Below are 12,306 nucleotides of genomic sequence, written 5' to 3'. Positions count from 1 at the left end.
GTGTTTCACAGGTGGTGGAAGGTGTTCATTTATTTTTAATAGGTTAAGGATAGTAATAAGTTAGGGAAACAAAGTTAATGTTAAACAAATGTAGGAAGATAATATTTTGGAGATATGAACCAGTATCTTTTTCTCCATATGCTTGGCTTTCTTCTGCCCACTCCTGCACTGCTCCAATTAAAGCCACTGTTCTTTTCTGTGTGCAGTGCCTTAGGGTGGGATGAGGAAAGCAGAGAAAATAGCTGCCATCCTACAGCTGGTTTCCAAAAGTCTAAGTCCTTAGGGGAAAGACAGCACTGGAGGCAGAGACAAATGATTTGGGGGAAATAACAGTAGCAAAAGCAGTGCCTAAAACCTTCCCTCCACCCACTCAAAAAGCATGATTTTCTGGACTGGGGGAAAGAGAGGGGGAAAAAAGAAAAATAAATTGATGACAGTACAGACATTGGTGGTTTCTGGAAAGAGGGACTCTAAGCCTCACCCTGGAAGGCGCAATCCCTGTAGACAAAATGTATAGTTTGCATAGTAAGTCTATCTCTGCAGAGAGGTGCTTAGGCAGCCTAAGAGAGTTCTGTGTCCCAGAGCAGTAAAATGACATCAGCCAAACCCAGCCTAGAGGGGAAAGAGGGAGCATGGAACCCAAAAGGGCCAAGAAGACAGGAGGAAACATCGGCCTGCACTGACTGGAACACGCAGAGCTAGGCAGGACGAAAGACAAGTCAGAGGACATTTTGCACGAACAGATTTCTAGTAGAGAATTGGCCCTACCCTTGGGTCAAAAGGACTCTCAAGCAAAGTAGAGAGAGACCCATGCTGGGTGTCACTGTACAATGAAGGGCTTGGGAAGACATCATTTGCTGCAAACTGGAACTAACAGGTATCTGGCAGGTGCAGGAATCAAGTGATTTCCCCATCTTCTTCAGTATTGCATGGAGAATTGTGCTTAGGCAAGCACAGCTGGACACATCATGGTTCACGATCCTGGAGAGGGATCCCGAGCTCGCAGCTGAGCCTTTATGTAGAACTTTCATGTGAGCAGCCTTGCAGTTTGGGTGCCAGTGGCTTAGGGAAGAATCATGAGAGTGCTGTTTCCTTGCAGCATCTTGGAACACACTCATAAAAACGCTTGTTCCATCAAAGGGTTTTCTCCTATCAACTAGCTAAAATCAAGTTATCAATGAACACATTTCTAAGTGGACTGGAGGCAAAAAGTAGAGAGGGGTGATTTTGGAACAGGGGCCACTGCTGCAGGTATGGGCCACACAGGCCAGTACAACAGTGCAGTATTGAGCAGTCAGAGCAGGGCTTGACGCTTCTTAGATCCCATGCATGTGGGAGTAAATTAGCCCAGAGTAAGGGTGGAACAGAAGAACAGGACCAAAAGGGAAAAAAAGGAAACAGGAGAGACTCAAGGGAATGAGGTTCTAAAGCAATTTAGAATGATAAAGATTTTGACGTATACCTGTGCTCTGATCAACAAGCAGGAAAATGGAGCTAAATTTTAATTTTTAAAATAATTACATACTTAATATAAATAAGAGAAACAATTCATGCCTACAGAAGTCATCACATAATAGAATGGTATTAAAATTAAAGCCATCATGTAAAATGATGTTTAAGAAAAATCTTATAATAAAATGCAGATTGTTATGTTAAAAAAATAAAGTAGGTGTAAGATAGGCATAGTATGATCACAGTTATATAAAATTATTATATGTATACATATATATGAAGAATAAAAGAGAGTATATTGGAAATTAATGTGCCATCTCTGAATAGGGCTAGTGTTTCAACCTTTCTGCTCTCCTAAACGTTCCTAATTTTCTATAATAATTAGACATTATTTTTATAATGCAAAATGAACTTTACTTAAAATGCTATCTTTAGCTTTAATGATTTTAGAATTAGGATATTAATTAAGTAAAACTTAACTAGGTCTGCCATGATTAAAGTTTAATTTTTGAATAATGACCCATTCACTATCCAGGTTATATATTAATTACATTCATTTCATTCACTTCTTCATTTAGCCGTCCATTTCTCACTTATTCTTTCATTCAACTACTTATTTTTAAGGATGCTTCGTGACAGAGGTCAGCAAACTATAGCCTAAGGACCAAACCCAGCACACCACCTGGTTCTGTATGGCTTGCTAGCTGAGAACGATTTTAAGATTTCTATAGTGGAAAAAAAAGCAAAAGTAAAATAACATTTTGTGATACATGAAAATTATATGAAATTCAAATTGCCTCTCCAGGTCAGTTTCCTTATCTCTAAAAGGCAGTAGTTGGTTGAAAATATTTTTTTTTGTTTCTCTCTCTTGATCCCAGTTTAAGAGAACATGAAGGCACAAATGCAGACAGCACAGGGGAGTCCTAGAATTAACTGCATTGCATAGTATGGTAACAGCTTTCATGGCCATCTCAAGGGAAATAAAATACTCTATCTTTAATTCTAAACTCCACCCCTGAAATCATCTAGCTAGTGATCTGATACAACTGAAACATCCCTGGTTTGCTGTATCAAATCAAATCAAGGGCATAACTGAAGGTATATTTATAACTTTCAGACATGGTGCCCCCAAATCTTAATGAACCCACCTACAGGTACATGTAACTCAGAACTTTAAATATCTAGAAACAGACCAGGCTAACGATCCTTCAGGCAAATCCCCTATTCTCAGCTATTTAGAACAATGACTAAGAATAAATGCCTCCAGCTGCCTAAAATATTAAGAAGAAGGTTGTCTGACATGTTTTAATTGACTAAATTGAAACTTTAAACACAAGACTTTATGACAGTTTCTGTAGTTTCCAACTGTATTATCTGTAATAGTACATTGGGGACAATGATAAAAGGAGATCTTAGATGACAAAATTGAATGCTAAAAGGAATTTGATAGGTTGGTGGTACATGCCAGCTAACACAATTTAATAAAGACATGTGTGGAAATATGCATTTAGCTCTAAATAATCAATCATACAGGTCAGGTAGAAAGCACATACTTTAACAGTGGTCCTTAGTTTAAAAAAAGACATACATTTCAGGAACATCAAGTCAAATATGTCAACTTTTAGAGTTCCTTGCATTATACTAGAGGGGGGATACAATGTGTTCCCTACCAGGGACAGGTTCTAGGACATGCGATCAGGGCAGTCACACAGGGCTGGCATTTGGAAGCTCAGAAAGGCCCTATATTTGATGTAACGTCCTGCTGCCACCCTCCAGAAATGCTTAACAATTGTGGATCAAGGGGCCTTGTATTTTAATTTTGCACTGGGTCGCACTAATTACGTAACTGGTCCTGATCCCTACTCGCGTGAAGCCTAAGTCCTAAGACTGTATTAATAGGAGCTTATTATCTAGAATTTGGAGTTTATAAATCCATGTGCAGGTTATTTTCTGCTTGCCCCACTTCCCACTAAACCCATTCTTACCCACCCTGAACTGTGCCCTAGAAGGCATATGGTTAGGGCGGGGGGTGGGGGGAATATATATATATATATATATATTTCTTTTTTTTTTTTTGGTACACAGGCTTTTCACTATTGTGGCCTCTCCCATTGCAGAGCACAGGCTCCAGACGCGCAGGCTCAGCGGCCATGGCTCACAGGCCTAGCCGCTCCGCGGCATGTGGGATCTTCCCGGACCGGGGCACGAACCCGTGTCCCCTGCATCGGTGGATTCTCAACCACTGCGCCACCAGGGAAGCCCTATATATTTATTTAAAAAAATACTGAATATACAGTTTTATATTTCTTATTCAGCATCATATCATGAACATTTCTACACATATTTAAGTATTCTTTAGAACATGATTCTTTAATGAGTATATAAAACTTTAAATGATGGAAGTAGTATAATTTATTTAATCATATCCCTATGTTGGGCACACAAGATGTTTTCAATACTTTAAAAATATAAATGCACTATTATTTATAAGCTTTTCCTCTGATGTTTTAAAATTCCTAGAATTGAAATTACAGGGCCAAATAGTATGAAATTTTAAGACAGTTAATACGTATTGCCAAATCCAGAAAATCTATAACCATTTGACTCCCACTTGGGGGTCAACTTCACCAGCACTGCCTATCTATGATCATCAACTGATTAATGAAAATGGCATTTTTTTTGTTTTAAGTTGAATTTATTTGAATAATATTAACATTAAACATTTTTATATGTATATTGGCCATATGGATTTCATTCTCTTTGAACTATCTACTCATGTAATTTACCTATTTTTCTATGGGGACAGTAGCGCTTTATTTTGTACAAGATTTTATACGTGAGTAATGATTTATCTATCATATTTGTTTCAGGTTATCACTTTTAGGTAATCACTTTAGGTAATATGATGTGGCATGTAATTCAAAAGATAGTGATTTATCTACAGTGGAAACATAATTCTTTAAATAAATGGAACAGGATAGAATTGTTTTTAAATCACTCCTTTTTAAACCTCCTCCCTTGCTCGGTCCCTTATTGACATTCAGAAAAAGCAGCATAAAGAAAACATTATACATCACGAACATGGCCAGGAAGCAAAGAAGTAGTCGTTTAAATAGAAAGGGTTGTTTGAGGAGAGTGTAGGTGGGGTGCCCTTTCTATTCATAAAAGAGCACCTTCATTGCAGCACATCCACTGTTCACAGCAGAACACACTGACCTCTGCACTAACTCTCTCTTAACCTTGCATCTTCGCCTTTCAGGAATGTTCAGAAACTGTTAAATAAATTCCAAACGTTTAACTCTGACTAAAAATCAAGGTCACAGGGCTTCCCTGATGGCGCAGTGGTTAAGAATCTGCCTGGCAATGCAGGGGACACGGGTTTGAGCCCTGGTCCAGGAAGATCCCACATGCCGCAGAACAACTAAGCCCGTGCACCAAAACTACTGAACCTGTGTTCTAGAGCCCATGGGCCACAACTACTGAAGCCCGTGCATCTAGAGTCTATGCTCTGCAACTAGAAGCCACTGCAGTGAGAAGCCTGCGCACCGCAATGAAGAGTAGCCCCCACTCGCCGCAACTAGAGAAAGCCTGTGCGCAGCAACGAAAACCTAATGCAGCCATAAATTAATTAATTTATTAATTGTACTTAAAAAATTTGAAATTGTACTTAAATGTATGTAATTTTCTACACCCTCTAGCCCAAGCTGCCAATCTTTTTAAAGCGAAAGCCTCCAAGATGGGGCAGGGGGAGGGCCAGGGTCCTGAGTCAATGAAGGAAAAAGACTCACCAGGTTCCCATCTGACCATCACCCAGCATCTTACTTTATGTATATATTGGGTTGGCCCAAAAGTTCGTTTGGGTTTTTCTGTTACATCTTATGGAAAAACCCTAATGAACTTTTGGGCCAACCCAATTCTCACAGGGGATATCTGGAAGATACTGCAAATTAAGAAAATAATGATTAGTCCTACAGGACACTTAATTTAGTTAATGAAATGGCCTACTGATCCAGTTTGAACAACAGGAAGGTTATATAAGCATATAAAAAAGCATCCTGAAAAAAACAACTTTTTTTTTTGGTCGCGTAAAGAGAAATAATGATTTGAGGCAGCACGATTGACTGCCAAAAAATAAAAATAAAAATTCTGATTGACACGAATAAAACCAAGTCTTTTTTTTTTTTTTTTTTTTGCTGTACGCGAGCCCCTCACTGTTGTGGCCTCTCCCGTTGCGGAGCACAGGCTCCGGACACGCAGGCTCAGCAGCCATGGCTCACGGGCCCAGCCGCTCTGCGGCATGTGGGATCCTCCCGGACCAGGGCACGAACCCGTGTCCCCTGCATCGGCAGGCGGACTCTCAACCACTGTGCCACCAGGGAAGCCCATAACCAAGTCTTTTTTTAGGGGTCAGGGTCACAGGGGGAGGAGGGCCTGGACAAAGATGGCAGGGTTTTTAATTTTCCTAAATACCAGTCTCTTCATTTGCTAAATAGGATCAGTCAAAAGTCTGGCAGAAAAGAGCACGTTCTAAATCATCTCAAACACATCTACATCTTGCCCATCTTTTCAGGGAAAATTTATATGTGTAACCAATTACCCTTTACACTATAAGAGCAAAGAGAAGATTATTTTATTAATAAGATACCTTCTCTCAATTCTGAGATTAAGATTTTTTTAAGCTGAATGCATAAACTGATATTCTTCAGATAATGGAAAATTTCCTGCTTTTTTCAATTCATGGCAGAATATACAAAAGTTCATAGGCAATAGTACCTTTCTTCTAATTAATATTGGTGGGCAGATGATTACAAGTTATCATATAAGATACAGCCACAGTACTATGCAAAGAGGTCACAAAAAGCTAATAACCTTCTAATACCAGGTAATTCAGAACCCCTGTAGTCTGATATAATATGGGAAATCATAGAATGATAGAATTTAGCAGCTGGTTGTGACCTTAGCAATCATCTGGGACAATTACCCCAAGGAACAAATGAGAAAAAACTATGACCCAAATATGTTAAGTGACTAGGTCATGGTCATGCAGTTAATTAGCAGCAAAGATTGAAATTGAACTTGGGTCTTCTAATAATAACACCCAGTCTCCTCTCCACTGTACCTGCTGGCAAACCTCCAAAGATGAGAATAAGTCAAAATTTATCCATATATTTGAGATCTGTTTTGATGGAATAAGAAAGTCATTCTAATGTTAAGTGGAAAAAAGAATGGAAAAAAAAGTATGCATACACAGTATAATCTCAACAAGAAAAGAAATATGTAAAATGATAATAGTAATCACCTTTAGATGGGAAGATTAGAGACATTTTTTATGGCCTCACCCGTTGCGGAGCACAGGCTCTGGATGCGCAGGCTCAGCGGCCATGGCTCACGGGCCCAGCCGCTCCGCGGCATGTGGGATCCTCCCGGACCAGGGCACGAACCCATGTCCCCTGCATCGGCAGGCGGACTCTCAACCACTGCACCAAGCAGGGAAGCCCATTTTTTACTATCTTTATAATCTTCTATATTTTCTATACTTTATAACCATAATATAATAATATTCATTATACACATAAACAATGTCATTATTATATATTCGAAGAGGATTATACATTATATATTAAAGAGTGAATATTATATAACATACTATTGTATAAGACATATGTTATTATAAGATATATATTATACACATGTAAATAATTATAATATATATTCTTACATTTTAGGAAACTTTTATCAGTCTTTCCCAAAATATTATTAGTTTAACACAAGTTCATTAGGATGACATTCATAAAAAAGATCTCGGTGGAGAAACCAGTTTTGGAAATACTGCATACTTGGTCTCTGATTCACTGATTCACAATTTACACTAGCGTATTAATGGTTCCGAGACACGCTGCAGTAATGAAAGCACCTTAAGTCTGTGTAAGCCATCATTTCCCTACTTATTTGACCACAGCACTGTTAAGAGATATATGGAACACTTACTAAATTAGATTTCATAAAACACACTTGGGGAAAGTTCACAACTCTAAAATTCCAAATCATCCACTCACAGGAAGGTCAATAATTTAAGGCTCATAACTGAGCATTGCTACAAATATTTTTATGGTACACATATAAAATGACCTGTAAGTTTAAAATGTGTAAATAATTGGGCCTATGTCTAAAAGGTTTCTTTTTTAACCTGTGAGTACGTAGTGAATTAGGCAAAAAGAAGGTGAGTTCTGTGTTATTACTAAAAGTTTTCACGTTTTTGCTCATTGATTTTAATGTTCAAGATGATTAATTTTAATTTTGCTCCTTCCCCAAGGCTTTCTTACAAAAGATCAATAATATTATAATTAAAAACATCAACTGAAGTTGGCCAGAGCCATGCTCCTTTCTTTATCTTGGTCTGGACCCTAGTGCTTAAAAAGGAATTAGTTCAATGACTTCGTTTTCATACCCAGGGCCTCAATCCAGGATGCCAACTTCAGAAATCCCTATGAATAAATTAAAACATAACTTGAATATGTGTACCTCCTTCATGTCTCTTCCTTCTAAAAAATTCATCCCATACCTAAACTATTTCCCCTCAAATGTTTCCATTGACCACAACTATATATATTTCTTAGTCTCTCTGTGCCTCAGTTTCTTTTTCATCTTTTTATCTATTAAAATAAGAAGAATGGCTCCTACCATCAGATTTATGTACAAATTAAATAAGGTACTACATAACATATGCTTAGAACAGCACCTGACACATAGTACGTTTTCATAATGAGTGTTAGATATTAATCTGAAATGGGATATAATTTTTTCTCTCCTTTGTTTCTGTTATTGGAAATACTATCTTCTCTCAGTTATGCAACATAAAAAATTATAGTGTCATCTTTCCTTTCTCTTTATCTTATCAACTCTATAACTACACACACACATTATACAAAATTTACCTTCATTCCCACACTACACACAGGCACACACACACACCACAAAACATGCATACTATGCAATCTATTTTAAAGTCCTTTCAGTTCTTCCTTTGAAATCACTGTTAAATATATCCTTTTAATTCCATCTTGTATTCTCACTAGGATATCAGGACTCATTCCCTTACTTCTGAACTAGTATAATAACAGAGTACCTGATTTCTGTACTTGAAAATGATTTCTCCCCCAATCTATCCTGTAAGCAATATGCTCTAAAATTTTATTTTGATCCAGTAGTTCACAGCTTACAAACTATCACTAATTTCCTATTTCTTACAGGATAAAATCTAAACTCCAAAGGCCATTCCAGGCATTCTATAGATGGGCCACAAGTTCTATTCCACACTGCCTAAATGAAATCTCCACTCCAACTTTCACTTGGCCAATGGAACTGTCAGGCAGGGAATGCTATCCACAGATGGAATTTCTTTATCAAGGAAGCCTCAATACTTTTAAAGTTGTCCAAATGATTGGATCGGGCCCACTCAGTTCATCTAGGACAGCCTTCCTTACTTATCTTTGATTATGGACTTTAATCACATCTACAAAATACCTTCACAGCAACACTAGATTAGCATTTATATTTGATTGAATAATGGGGCTGTAGCAAAATTGAGGGAGGAACTGAATAGAGAAAAAGGTTCAGAGATTGGTTTCTACACATGCTAAGTTTGAGAAGCCTATTAGAAACCCAAGTGAATATACCAAGTAGGTAGTTGGATATATATGTCTTGATTTGAAGGAGCTGAAGAAATACATTTGAGAGCCATCAGCTATTTAAAACCATGAGACTGGATGAGATCACTGAGGGATGAGCCCTGGGGCACTTTATTGCTCCCAGGTTTGAGACATGAATGATGAACCTACAAAGAAGGCTAAGAAAGAAAAAACAGTTGAAGCAAATGAAGGAAAATGTAGCATCCTGGAGTCCAAGTGAAGAAAATATTCTGAGAAGTAATAAATGGTTAAATGCATTCAAAACTGCAGACTGTTCAGATGAAACAAGGAATGATGTTTGGACATTGAATTTAAAATGTAAATGCTATCTGGTGATCTTGTAAGAGCTAATGTTAAAGATGTGATGGGATTAGTTCTAATAGACTCATAATAGGTGGTCTCATCAAGGCTATGAATGTTAGGGCATTGGCAGTGGGTTGAGATGAGAGAGGTTGAGATCTGAGATGCCACTTCTGCTAATGGTCAAGTAGAGGGAGGGATAATCTTATCATGAATACATAGAACTTGGGGACTCCTTCTGGACTCCAGTGGAAGCCTGGGAGCCAGGAAAGGCCGAGGTGATTTATACTTGATATCCTGTAAAGTGCTAAATGGCCTATATATATTTCTAATAGAGAAATAACACTCACTTGAAATTACTTGTTTTAATAATTACTCAACAGAACTATTACTTTTAATAATTACATTACCTATCATAAAATTACAGAAGTTCTTGGGTACTACTACATCAAACATCAATTATCAAGTATGTTGTAGAATGCCTCTAAAATAATTTTCTTTTTTACTAAAAAAAAAAAAACAAACTATCTTTGCAATAGAAATTCTGTATTTATTCACAAGTAAAAATAGTTCTGTGAACTTTGTTATCACCCAGCTTAATACAATGTTTCAACAAACCCATCCAGGGCCTGGAGCAGAAGTAAATAGGAGTACAAGATAAAGGCAAATCGTGTGTGTGTGTATGTGTGTATGTGTGTGTGTGTGTGTCTGTGTGTCTGTGTGTGTCTGTGTGTGTGTGTGCGCTTACGCTGTCTGTGCGCTTGTTTTTTTCTTCTTTAGAATTAGGTGTTAATTCAAGTACAGATAATTTAAGGTATGAAAGGCCTTGAAATAATTTGGAGAAAAGATAAGATGTCCTGAATTTTCTCTAAGGCTTTAGACTTTGATGTCTTATAAGAAATGTATATATTTTTTTATTTGAAATTAGACTTCTTGCAAAACAAAACTGCCTATTCAATGCAATTAGGAAAAATAAACTAACCTTAGATGGCCCAGAAAAATTTTATTGAGCTGAAAGGGTGATTTATATTCTACTTTGACCAGCGTACGGTTATCACCTAAGCCAGCTGAGCGATAACTATCCACGTTTCCCAAAGGAGCCCTGGGTCTGCTTCCTCCCTGCCTGAAATGACACAGAGGGATGTAGCTCAAGCACCAGCAATGCCATCACAGTCTCTAAAAAGCAGAGCTCAGAAGATGAGACTGGTTTGAAGATTAGTAAAGGTTAGTAACCATAGAGTAAGAAATCTGTCACTTTCTCGCTTTCTCTCCTGCTCATCTGCACATGAGGACATCTACATCCTCGTGTGGACGCGCATACACACACACACACACACACACACACATGGGATGCGTGAATGTACCTGTCGACCTTCCTCACTAGCCTGTGAGGTAGCGTGAACTGCCAAGTTGACGTCCTCTAGCTCCTCGTCAGTTTCAGTGTGATGACTAATCATTCTCTTGGCATGCACCTTCAATCCCTTTGCCCCTCTCATTTCAGCACAAATTCTTGGCAAAGCAACAACCTCGATTAATCCCTGCCTACTCCCTAACCACAGCCATGCAGTTGAACTAGCCTGTTGAAATAAGGCTGGTGAAGCACTCCACCCCACACGTTGGTTTTGCTTTACCTTAGTGACAGTGAACTCCAGCAGGGCACTTGATGCTGCCAGGTAATTACAGTTGGTCCTCCGTGTCTATGGGTTTCACAACCAACCGAAGACCAAAAAAAAAAAAAAATTTTTTTTTAATTCCAGGAAGTTCCACATTAATAATTTTTAAAAAATTCTATTGAAGTATAGTTGATATACAAGATTGCTAATTTCTGATGTACATACAGCAAAGTTATTCAGTTATACATATATACATTCTTTTTCATATTCTTTTCCATTATGGTTTATCACAGGATATTGAATATAGTTCTCTGTGCTAGAAGTAGGACCTTGTTGCTTATCCATCCTCCATATAATAATTTGCATCTGCTAATCACAAACTCCCAACCCTTCCCTCCCGCCCCCTCCCTTGACAACTACAAGTCTGTTCTCTATGTCTGTGAGTCTGTTTCTGTTTCATAGATAGGTTTATTTGTATCATATTTCAGATTCCACATATAAGTGATATCATATGGCATTTTTGTTTTTCTCTTTTTGACTTCCTTCACTTAGTAGGATCATCGCTAGGTCCATTCATCCAGAAAGTTCCAAAAAGCAAAACTTGAATTACTGCTGGGCACCGGCAACTATGTACATAAAATACTATACATTGTATTTACAACTATTTGCACAGTGTTTATATTGTATTAGGTATTATAAGTAATCTAGAGATGATTTAAAGTTTACAGAAGGATGTGTAGGTTACGTGCAAATACGTAAGGGACTTGAGCTTGAGCGTCCGTGGATTTTGACATCCACGGGAGTCCTGGAACCAGTCCCCCACAGATACCCAGGGACAACTGTACACAATTTTTACATAGTCCAATCACTCTCTCACTCTCCTATTTAATACATTCTCCTCCCTCTTCAAACCCTCAACAACTCCTCTCTCAGCATCATTCTCAGCTGATACCCTTGCTTCCCACTAGACTGGAAAAAATGGAATCCATCAGGACAACATTTTCACGTACTCCCACCACTACATCTAAGCACCTGCCAGCATCAGGACTCCCACAGCTTATCCCCCGACCCAACCCCACAGGTGAACCATCCATGCTCCTATTTAAAGTTGATGCCTCCACTTATGTACAAGCTCTCACTCACTCATTCACTCACTCACTCAAGGACATCTCTCCAGCAGTTCTCCTGGTCTCTCCTTTATCATCAGATTTTCACAGTCTACTGGATTATTCCCATCTGTATACAAACATGGT

This window comes from Leucopleurus acutus, assembly GCF_964270905.1.
Source record: "Leucopleurus acutus genome assembly, chromosome: 8".
Taxonomy (NCBI): Eukaryota; Metazoa; Chordata; class Mammalia; order Artiodactyla; family Delphinidae; genus Leucopleurus; species Leucopleurus acutus.
Note: the sequence above shows the minus strand (reverse complement) of the source record.